Source organism: Lynx rufus, unplaced genomic scaffold (assembly GCF_022079265.1).
Source record: "Lynx rufus isolate CCGP_SWC_20201006 ecotype Redwood Valley unplaced genomic scaffold, mLynRuf1.p SCAF_20, whole genome shotgun sequence".
Lineage (NCBI taxonomy): Eukaryota > Metazoa > Chordata > Mammalia > Carnivora > Felidae > Lynx > Lynx rufus.
This window is the reverse complement of record NW_025814835.1, coordinates 6,175,892-6,188,740: the sequence shown is the minus strand read 5'-3', so window position 1 is coordinate 6,188,740 and position 12,849 is coordinate 6,175,892.

The following is a 12,849-nucleotide window of genomic DNA, read 5'->3' as shown; positions in this document are numbered from 1 at the left end:
CTGTAAAGAAGTTGCCTTTAAGCTAAATTCCAGATTCTTTTTCATGTCTCATGGGCTTTTTCTCTACCTTCCTATGTCTGCTCCAGCTCTCCTCCTCAGGGAGACTGTGCTGATTATACCTTACCTATCCCTCTCAACCTTCCTAGGAGGTAAACATCACTTCCCTAGGAAGGCTCCCCTATGGATAGGATGATTGTTTCTCTCATGTGTCTCTGCTCTGGGAGCCCTATGCCTCTCAGTGTCCCAACAGCTGTTGTACAGAGTGGTAGTTAGATATCTTCCTAGCAAAACCCCCCCAGACCGCACGCCCCATGCATCGGGACTGTTTATGTCATCATCTAACCCCAGCACCTAACCCTAATACATAAATAAGTGACATACTGGGAACCTGGGTGGCTCAGTTGGTGAAGTGTCCGACTTCTGCTCAAGTCATGATCCCATGGTTCATGGGTTTGAGCCCCGCATCAGGCTCTACGCTGACAGCTAGGAGCCTGGAGCCTGCTTCAGATTCTGTGTCTCCCTCTCTCTCTGTTCTTCCCCTGCTTGCTCTCTCTCTCTCTCTCTCTCTCTCAAAAATAAATAAAGATAAAAAAAAATAAGTGATCTATTTGAGTCTGGCTGGCAAATACATTAAGCCATCAAGTTAAGCACTTCAGTGCTGGGATTTAATTTGGCATTGTATACTTGGCCAAAAAATATTAAATTCATAAATAAATTTTAACCTCAGATCCATTTAACTTACAAATGTGGTGAATAATTGATTTATGGAGTGAAAAGGAAAACTTTTGCAAGATAGGCATCTGGCCACAATAATCAATTAGAGAAAGGAGTTTTCAGCCCTTAGTGAATTTTTCCGAGGCCAGCTCCCAACACGGGACGATGCCATAATCCACAATCATACGGATCCTGAATCAGTCAGTCTGGGCTCACACCTCGGCTAGGATGGCCAGCATACCTAACCATCACGATCAAGTTGACTAACCCCTCTACTTCGGCTTTCTCTGAAATGGACTGGAGAAAGTGACAGGACGGGGCTCATGACAAGACATAATCCCAGTTGAATGCTTACAATGGTGCCTGGGACCTGGCAAGGTTTTAATAAATGCTAGTCATTTACACTAGTGATATTGATTAGCCTCTGAGGGACAGAGTTATAACATAGAGGCCGATGAAACAAACCCGCTAATAGTTAACGTTTTGTTTTCACGTATACGTGTTTTAGGTGGAGTCTGAAGCCGTTTCAGAACTGAACCAATATGAAGCAAAACTGCAGGCATCGTTACTATAATTAGGATTCTGAAAAAGCATTTTAATGCCGCAAGTCAACTGCGTTCCTCATATCTCCCGGATAGGTGCCTGGTTTTCTGGAATTCTAGCTCATGATATTTTATAGTTCCCTGGTGCCAGGATTGGGACTCGCAACCAGCACCACGAGTCAGTGACTCAAGCATCAAATTTGACTTGACAAGGAATATTAGATTGTCATCGTGGCAGATTCCGTTCCACGTTTTGGACCTAAACTCCCGTGTAGTTAGATGCAAAATAACAAAACCCACCAACCATACATATTAATTTAAAATGAACCGGTCTTGACAGGTAGAATTTGTTCATTTAGGATGCCTCATGGAGGCAAGTGGGGCTAAAGTGTTTCATCCCTAACTCCCCGAAAGTTACACTGAAACAGAGATGCCTCTGTTTCAAAATCAGAGCTGCACAATATCTCAAGTGTAAAAGATTCTCACTAAGAATAGATTTTACCAAGATATATACATCATGCCACATCCCTGGTTTCCCTAGTCCTATCCTACGTCCCATTATGTTGCTAGTTACCCACGTCCTAAGCCTACTTGGATCTGTCACCAAGCCCAGTTTCCGCCCTCTGCGGCCTCCCCCGTTTTTAATCAAAGATTACCAAAGTTTACACACGGGCGTCTGCTGTCATTAGAGTGGGCCTGATGTTTGCACAAGTGCAACAAGCATGGTAATTGACCACCCAGGGCTTTTTAAGTTTGCTTTGCTGGAACTTCTCATGAAAGATCGCCTCTCTTTGGAAGCCTCTCTTGGCTACAAAGACAAGCCAAGAACTCACCATCAGGTGATTTGGGAGAATTCCTCTCTTTTTGAGGTCCCCCAGATATCCTCAGATTCCCGGGCCTGCCAGGAAGTAAATTTCCTTCCTCACTGTAAGGTTAGGAACCCCGTCAGTCAGGTACCAGGCTGTTTTTTCCAGAAGGGCTTTGTAATCATTGGCTCCATAAAGTCAGCCTTAGTTCCATTAAACTTTGTGGTCATATGCACATCGTTCTCAAATATGATAGGCCAAAGTCTTGGTTATATAACCTTTCGTTTTCTAATTATGTCCTGTTATAAAGAGAACAGATGCCTATTGAATTTCTGCAAATAATTATATTGGCATGAAAATTAGAACATTCAATAAGAGTTTGTAAATCCTAGAGGGATCAAGCAGGGAGAAAAAGATAAATGACTCGTTTCTCGTTACAAAAGTATAATGTGCTACATTGTTACTAGTTATAGATAGCTTAAGAGAAAAGCAAAAGGGGTTCCTCATATCCAGAAAACAGAGCATAAAAGAATCAGCACTGTTCCGCACAAAGGCTGTAAAAAAAATATTATCGTTCTTCATCAGTTAATTCAGTCCCATGTAATTAGGTCTTGTTCGGCTTGATCTTGGATTAGCAGTTTTATGAACTTGTCAGCTTCTCCACGAGAGCACTAGAAATCCTCACTCAGTCCAGTGGGATGGTCTGAAATATATTTAAACAAAGTCACAGGGAGTCTGTGTTCTGGGGTATCTGTCATCATTTTCTCTATGGGTCTCTGAGACAACCCTTTTTTATTGAAGACGAAGCATTCTGGTCTGCAACTGATTGCAAAAACTTTTGAAAAAGAATAAGAGTGAAATAAAACCTATCTGTGGGTGTCAAAAGACTTTAAATGACTGTGGTTAAAGATCTGATGAGAATTCATTTGACAAAGAAAGTTGGTTCTTTGTTTCTTTTTTTTTTTTTGCTTTATTATTTTATTTTATTTTTAATGTTTATTTTTTTATTTTTTTATATGTATAATTTATTGTCAAGTTAGATAACATACAGTGTATACAGTGTGCTCTTGGCTTTGGGAGTAGATTCCTGTGATTCATCACTTATATACAACACCCAGTGCTCATCCCAGCAAGTGACCTTTTCAATGCCCATCACCGATTTCCCCTGTCCCCTTGCACCCCCCCCCCCCCATCAACCCTCAGTTTATTCTGTGTATTTAAGAGTCTCTTGTGGTTTGCCTCTCTCTCTGTCTGTAACTATTTTTTTTTCCTTTCCTTCCCCCATGGTCTTCTGTTAAGTTTCTCAAATTCCACAGGCGTGAAAACACATGATGTCTGTCTTTCTCTGATTGACTTATTTCACTTAGCATAATACCCTCCAGTTCCATCCACATTGTTGCAAATGGCAAGATTTCATTTTTTCTCATTGCCAAGTAGTATTCTATTGTATATATAAAGCACATCTTCTTTATCCATTCATCAGTGGATGGACATTTAGGCTCTTTCCATAATTTGGCCGTTGTTGGTAACATTGCTATAAACATTTGGGTACATGTGCCCCTATGAACCAGCACTCCTGTATCTTTTGAATAAATTTCTAGCAGTGCTATTGCTGGGTCGTAGGATAATTCTGTTTTTAATTTTTTGAGGAACCTCCATACTGTTTTCCAGAGTGGCTGCACAAGTTTGCATTCCCACCACATCCTCACCAGTATCTGATATTTCCTGAGTTGTTAGAAATTTGGTTATTTCTGTGGCATATAATGTTTTTAAATAATAGCCAGAAGTAGGACTGATAACATTATACCAGGACATGTCATGAACAGCAGGGGCCTTGGCAAATGTCTAAGAACTTCATATAGTTTCTGAAATATTTATATTATTTACATTCACCCATCTATATAGAACCTATGGGGAAGGTTAAGCATCTCTTCCTTTTTGAAAATAATTTTCATACAATTGAACACACCAAGTAAATTTAATTACTCTTTTTGCAGGATGAAAAGACAAGTCCTTTGAGATTTTCCAGGGGCCCTCCGATAAATCTCAAAGTCGGTTTGAGATTACAAAAGATTTCACAATTTAGAATTTGACTTTGGAAGGCAAAATATCAAAAATGTCAAAAGGTTTGGACTCTTGAATAAGTAAGACCCTGGGTCTAAAAATATAGTTACCTACCTATTTAACCAAAGTAACAATACAATAATTCAAAAGTAAACATAGAACGTAATAAGATTGCAAAAAAAGCAAAAGAAGACCAAAGCTTAATTCGGTATAAACGTAGGAATATTCAGTTTTCTTAAGTATTGAAGAACGTAATAAAGTCAATACAAAGCACAGGAAGTTGTTCTGGTAAGACAAGAATCTTTGTTTTCTAGGTAGGTTACTTACAAAGGTAATAAATAAACAAATAAACAGCAAAAACTATAAACTTTTACAATCCCTTCTTGAGAGAAGACCAATAATCAAAGAATACTTTGTTGCTATAACAGAGAAAAAAACCAAATTCTGGTTTTGCATTTGTGTACTATTAATACTGAAACTCTTAAAAAAAAATAAAGAAACAACTTACAAATAAAACCACCTAATCTTACCCAGGTTTGATCTCACAGGACAAGATTCCGTTTTCAAGATTCCTTTTTCCCAAACTGCCTGTAACTTTCTCTTTTTTTTTCCTATTTTTTTAAATATTCTAATTTTTTAGTTTTTTAAATTTTATTTATTTATTTATTTATTTATTTATTTATTTATTTATTTATTTTTATTTTTTTAAAGAGAGAGAGAGAGAGAGAGAAAGAGAGAGCTTGGGGGAGAAGGGCAAAGGGAGAAGGAGCATATCCCAAGCAGGCTCCACGCTATCAGCACGGAGCCTGATTCGGGGCTCAATCCCACAACCCTGGGTTCATGATCAGAGCTGAAATCAAGAGTCAGATGCTCAACTGACTGAGCCACCCAGGCGCCCCTGCCTGTAACTTTCTCATACATTTGTTTTTGTCCTTTATTTTCACCTTTTACTTTAGAACAAAATTACTCTTTTCCCAAAACAAAAACACACCCTATATACTGTGCATACTTTGCATACGATGTTTCCCTTCACCCTGATTGTTACTAGTAGTTTTATTTTCACATATTGATTGTAGTTTTTAGCCATTAGTAACCTCTACTTTCTTACAGAGAAAACTAGGAAATAAACAGTTGTGAATTGCAGCAGACTGCTAAATTTTATGAACACACATGTCACAATTTTTATAAGTATATTCTTCCTTAGAGTATATTTTTTCAATGTGACAAAAAGAACATGTTTATTAACAGATTCACATGTATTTAGCTTCTCTATACTGTATGAAAATATGAAGCCCAAACTATAAAAACTTAAGTGTAGTCTTTTTTTTAATTTAATTTTATTTTTTTTTAATTTTTTTTCAACGTTTATTTATTTTTGGGACAGAGAGAGACAGAGCATGAACGGGGGAGGGGCAGAGAGAGAGGGAGACACAGAATCGGAAACAGGCTCCAGGCTCCGAGCCATCAGCCCAGAGCCTGACGCGGGGCTCGAACTCACGGACCGCGAGATCGTGACCTGGCTGAAGTCGGACGTTTAACCGACTGCGCCACCCAGGTGCCCCAAGTGTAGTCTTAATAATTGTTTCAGTGGACTCTCTTACTTAGAAATTATTAACTGTTACCTACTACTTAACTCTAAGGTTATAAGTTTCCAAACAGATTTTCAGGCAGACATGTGACAACACTAAACAAAGCTAGACATCATCTGGAGTTATTATTCTGATAACTCTTTGTTACGGCACATCCATGTCAGGCAAGGATCGCAAAAGCAAAAACCTAAAGAAAGTTAAATACATGGGGTTTTTATTCATTTTACCACCATACTTGATCTCTATCTATCTATCTATCTATCATCTATCACTTATCATCTATTTATTATCCATCTATTATCTATCTATCTTTCTATCATCTATCATCTATCTATCCATCATCTGTGCATCTATCATCTATCTATCTACCTATCATCTATCTATTAGCTATTTTTCTATCTATCATCTGTTGTCACCCACCATCTATTTATTGTCTATCTACTCATCTATTATCTATCTATCTATCTATCTATCATCTATCACTTATCATCTATCTATTATCCATCTATTATCTATCTATCTTTCTATCATCTATCATCTATCTATCCATCATCTGTGCATCTATCATCTATCTATCTACCTATCATCTATCTATTAGCTATTTTTCTATCTATCATCTGTTGTCACCCACCATCTATTTATTGTCTATCTACTCATCTATCATCTATCTATCTACCTATCATCTATCTATTAGCTATTTTTCTATCTATCATCTGTTGTCACCCACCATCTATTTATTGTCTATCTACTATCTAGCTATCTATCTATCTATCGTCTATCTATCCACCTATCTTCTTCAATATGCATTTAAATCTCCGTATCATAATCAGCAGCATCAGTGCCCTGACATTTCTGTCTAACAAGAGTGCTTTTAATTCCCAAATGTATGTCCTCAGTGTAAACGCTGGTGCACTGAAGGTGATGCACTTTCTCAAAACATGCAGGACGGAAAATGCCACAACCTACCAGAGGGGCAGGAAGGCAGCAGTGCTGGCTCATCACCTTCTGTGGCCGAAGCCTGGCGAGACGTGTCACATTAGAGGAATCCTTACCTTGTTTTCTAACTACAGGAAAAAGCACCAGGGTTGGCGGGATCAATTCCGTGATGCCAAAATGCCATCAGTAAACCCCAGCTGCCCGTTCTTCAGCGGTACGATTATGAAGTAACATTAACTGTCTTGCAGGCCAACAAGCTGAACTTCATGATATTTAAGGGGCACTGACCCACCCCAAGTCATTCATAGAGAATTATCAATATCTTCGATTTGAAAACCTTACATTATCGAAATCTATGTTTATTTTATGTTCATCTGCGATTTTATTTTTTTAATACCTTATCACGCTGGAAAGTAAAACATCCCTGTATGTAATTGTTACACTTTTAGCTAATCTACCTTATTTTCAGTTGTATTAAGAAATGGAGGGTCTGTCTGGAGAGCCCAGCAAGGAACCCAACGAATACTGGTACACAGAAGGTACTCACCTCTTCAAACAAACCACTTCATTACTCTCCAAGACTAAGCCCCTTATTGTAAACAAATAGCACCTTGTGAAAGGTACATTTTGCCTTACCTTTTTGAATGGAAATGTGGCACTTCTAATATTTTATATGGTATAAAAAGATATATGTAAAAAAACATTTTATATAAATATTTTATATTTATATCTAATATATAACAATATAAAAGATAAAATGAGAGTCACCAAAAAATAAAGTAACATTCTCAGAAACACATTTGGTGACATATTTTGTATTGCCTTCTTACTATGTGACTCCTAAAATGTATTTTCCTCTGATTAGAATATAGCAAAACCACTCAATCCAACCAAGTGACATTTGCTATTTCCAAAATCGACTTTAATTTTGTTCAGTTAGTTTTAACTTTATTTTTAAAAACTAATTTTAAAGCTAATTATGCTTTCAGGGCAAGAGATCTAATCTCTTAAACACTCCCTGACTCCATGTTCTAAGAGATTTCTCTAGCCAGAGGTTAAGCTTAAAGCTTCACGAACAGCTTTAAGACAAGATGCTCAATTCAAGCCTAGCTTATTTACCTTATGTCCTTGAATTCTCACATTTTACTCTAGAAATCTAGAGAGTGACCTGTGTCCTTTAGAAAATATACAATATGGTTGAGAAAAAGAGCTATTTATATTTATACGTTTGTGTATTTTCAGTTCCATCTTTGCAAAAAGTTTCGGGGCGGCACTAAAGGGAAAGAAACGTTTCCATTATCAATTTCTGCATGAAAATAGTGAGAGCTCAGACTGTGGTGTTTCTGGTACAAGAGGGTCAGTAAATTCACAGCAGCTCTTGTAATTTTTCTCTTATGATTACAATCAAGCAGTTTGTTGTCCTGGTGGTTTAATTTAAATATCGGTTAGTTAATACACACTGCAATATTGGTTTTAGGAGTAGAGTTCGGTGACTCATCACTTACATAAAACACCCAGTCCTCATCACAAGTGCTCTCCTTAGTACCCAACACCCATCTAACCCCCCCCCACCACCCTCCAGCCACCCCCAATTTGTTCTCTATCCTTAAGAGTCTCTTGTGGTTTGTTTCCCTCTCTTCTATTCCCCCCCACTTCCCATGTGTTCATTTCTTTTATTTCTTAAATTCCACCTGTGAGTAAAAACAGTTTTTATGTTTGCAGAATAGAAAGATAAGCTGTCCCGTTTTTTAAACGAGTTTTCCTGAAATAACTAGGATGCAAACAGTTTTGATTAATCATCGCACATACAGAGATCTTCTTCAAGAAAAATCTTTTTCTTACTTTAGCTCTCCAGCTGAGATACGGTAAAATACAATAGATGAGAGAATAGGTTCTGAAGTCAGAAAGCCCGTAGTCAGATTCCCACCTCTGTGACTCATTTGCTGTGAGATCTTGACCACATCATCGAATCGCTTCAAACCGCATTCGCCACCATCTAGAAAATGGTGATAATGATAGCGCCTACTTTGTACAATTCTCATAATGATTCAATGGAAAGGTAACTATAAAATGCTAGACACAGTGCGTGACCTGTGCAAAGGGTTGATGTATTATGGTCTCTCATTAACAGCAGTGATGGCATCATTCTGCCAGGATGACTCCCGCATCTGCAATTTTTCCCCATAAATATGAAGGAAGCACTCTCTTTTTCATTTCTACTCTCATATTCACATTAGGGCTTTAACTGATAGATCCTTGAAGCATTACGGGGGGTATAGAAACTTGGAAGGCCATTCAGTACACTTTTTGGCAACACGCAATTTCGTTGGTGGTTATGTTTCAAAGAGACTTGTGATATGAACAATGGAGATAAAAAGTAATTTCTTGACCTCAAAAGATCAAAAAATCCTTCTAGTTTTCAAATTATACAATTACGTCAATTTGCGTTCAGCAAAACCGAAGCCGCGTTTTTGTCTTTCTATAACTTGATGTAAGGGAATTCCCAGAGGCCTCTCTCTGGAGCTCTTTTGCATACTAATTATTCAGCGGTTTAAATCACAGCAGCAGCACCATCTATTGGGGAGTTTTTCCTGAAACAAATGTTTCTACAATTCTGGAAACAAAAAATATCACAAAATAAATTTATGTTCATTTCAGTTTTTCATCGAGATAAAAAGAAAATTTATTTTAGTAAAAGAATTTCTTCTAGTGAACATAGTCAGGAATTGGTAAGAATCGCAAGTCAATGTCTCATGACAGTCACTGTTGAGACATTAAAACAAAAAAAGGAAAAATTAAGTATCAAAAGTAATAGGCCTTAGGGGAGAATACTTCTTCCCTAATTATCACAGTCTGATGCACGCATGCCTTTTGACTGCTAAATGACTGGGGAGATGTGACAATCTTCCCTGAAAATCCAGCCCCTTGTCACTCCTTTGTGCCAAGGTAATTCAGATGCAATGGATGAAGACTAGATTAGACCATGATCCACTGATCATAGCTTTCTGTTGGGTTTATAGCACCAGATGGCTTAATTATTCTCAACAGTTCTCAATCTCTGTCTGTCAGGGAGACCAGATGTAATTTCTACCTTCTGGAGAAATCGATGCCTACGATTGAATACAAGAAATAAAATATGAAACAGACCCAAGAATTGAGGTGAGTTAGTAGAAGTAAGCCCGTGTACAAAGCAAAGTCTATATCACCTCCCTCTTCCCTGATAGCAAGGGTTCAGTGCTGGCACAGCTGGAGGCACATGGGAAGCATTTTGACAGAGGTGAGTTGTGGCTACACCTATTGGTTTATATTCAATGTTCGCACACTCACAAACACACATATATTTGTGATTAGCTAATAAAACACACATAATTCATGTTTTCTACCAGTGCAATTTGATTTCACGTTTATTTTTTGTGTCTTAAGGTAGACATTGAGTAATGTCCCAATGTATCCATTGGGTTAATAGCTTGTAAAATACGCCAAAATGCTAGATAAGGTCGTCCATCCAGCTCTGTTTGTGATGGACTTCACATCATGCCTTACTTGTATCTTGATTTAGATCCATCTTCTAAGGGTTTGACTAATTCTAGCGTGCCTTCTGTCTTCTCCAACAACTCACCACACAAGGCAAACAGAAATAAAACTGTAAAAAAAGGGCTATTATATCTTAACCTTCATGTGTTAAGACAATGGAAATTCCCCATATCTGTCCCATTCCACTTTAGTACATTCAAGGTTGGCTCATGAGCCCTAGTGTGCCATATGTCTGCCAAATACCCAACCACATTCAGCGTGGGAGGAGAGGTCACAGGGAGCCTTTTGGTCGGAAGATTAATGGATGTTCAGTGTATTCAATGTCAACACCCAAATAGCATTCTCCTCTTCATGTGTGAAAAATGTTTTTCACTTTAGTAAACACGCATTCAAATTTCCAAGGTTCCTCCTAAGCTCACCCCAGCCTACCCCTCACCATGAGTTTACCCTGGATATCCTCCAGGCTATATATTTAGCAAGGACTGCAAACTCTTGGCACACACAATGTGTGTCTTTATTTTTCTATCATCATCCCTAAGCACGCTATCCAGCCCCTAAGGAGCAATATGTAAATGTTATGGAATGAAAAGGAAACATCTACACCTTGACCACAAAAGAATGGATTTTTTTAATAAATGACATAACTGCCTTTTCCACTGAAAGTTTATAGTTCCGGAACAAAACTATGCTACAGTATCCCTACATGGTGCTTGGGAATATGGAAAAAAAATGATAGTATCACATTTTCACGTCCTATATTTGTTTTTCGGTGATAGACGTCTCTCTAAAAGTATACCACTTATAACCTAATAGTTACATGATTGCAAAAAAAAAAAAAGATATGTTAGCAACTCAAAGATAAATATTGATTTTAATTCAATATTTATATTTATTTTAATGTTAATTTGAAAGCTGTTAGGAATCTTTTTGATCCATGCAAAACATTGTAAAAACAAACCACGTCAAAAAACATTGCAAATGAGGAATTTCAGTAGTAAGGAATCTTTGCCAATTTTTCTGGTTAATTTGGTTATACTTAAAATATTATTCTTAAGTCAGTTCCAGAGCAAAGTACCCAGAGTCACAATAAAAGCTCATAGATAGTACAAAGTCAAGGAGATGGGAGGATGCTCCATATCCTACTGGTCTTTAAAGAGCATAAGAAATTTAGGGAAGCATTTTAAGACGAAAAATTAAGAGCAAACAGACTTAAGCAAAATACTCAGGAGTCCCACATCCCCAGTGCATTGCCAACATTCTCCACATTTTCCACCTAGGGCAGGGTTTGTTTTTGTTTTTGTTTTTGCCACCTGGAACAAATTCCACAAGAGAAATTGGCACTCCTGAAAAATACGAGGGGGCAATAATAAAAGTTAAGGCGTAGCCAGTCGGGTTGCAAAACTGGTGGTGGCTCATTACTAAGTAGGTTCCATTGTGTTAGGATGGCTCCAGTGCAAAGCAGCGTCCTAACCCTGGGGGTTCCTGCTGGAGGCATTAAGAAGAGGGAATGAAGATTTCTTTTCCAAATTAAGTTGTCAAGGAGCTCATTTACACTACACAGTGAGTGTATGTGGGCGAGTTGCTGAAGATGATGATTTATGAGGCTATAGACACTTAAGTGATTCTGGTGATGGAAATCCACAGCAAAATCCACTTAGGAGGACAAAACAGAGCTCCTATTATCTGTGGGAGGTAAAACCACACGGCTTTTACCCTCACAAATTTCAAGTTACCCTACTGGGTTTGGGAATGGAAAGAAAGCTCACTTACTTAGAATTCATGTTTTGGTGTAATATTATTACACAAAAACGTGTTTTTTTTTTAAACTTGATATTCATTGGATCTAATTTAAAGGAATTTTGAAAAGATGTTTCTTCTATTTTTGAAGGGAGGGTGAGGACTGGACTGACCAATCACATCATGGAGAGCTAGGTAACAAACAGACATTTAAAATATCTAAAGGTGAATGAATTGTAGCTCTCCATCTTCAAAGGCAGTAAACCTCCCCGCAAAAAAATTATGTCTTAAAAGGCTAGGCAAATACATAAACGTACTTGATTAGTGTACGTGGCCATTAGCAGTTAACATCTTCACAGTGTTTTCTTAAAAAAAAAAAAAAATTCTGAGCACAAAAAATGTAAAATGATAAAACCAAAATGGAAATTGTAGCTTACCTTTCTCCACTCTCTTTGGTGTGCATGCTCTTTAAATGCCAGGAAAATTAATTTTAAGAGTCTTATGAGAACTTACAGGCTTTGATCTTACATGTTAAATGTATTTGCAATATCCTATTTTAGTAGCAAAGTGTGAGTCCCCTTGACAAGTAAATTCCTATGTAAACAACGGAAAACGGAAAAACTCACTGTAGTGCTATGGTTAATCTAGTTTTACATTTGTTACAAGTGTTTCTACAGAGTGCGCGGACGAACCTTTAGAATAATTCTATGTCACCTGCTTCTGTGAGTTCTAACTTTTATTTACACCACCTTCGATGTAATGTAACAGCTTCTCATTCATGTGCATTAGATTATTATATACTTCCTATGCTATAGGAATGTAAGCACTAACTACTTATTCATGCTGACATTATCTTATTGCAATATTCATTTCCTTATAAAAGATTACAAAACCACCACACAAATTGACAGCTTATTCTCTGCTCCT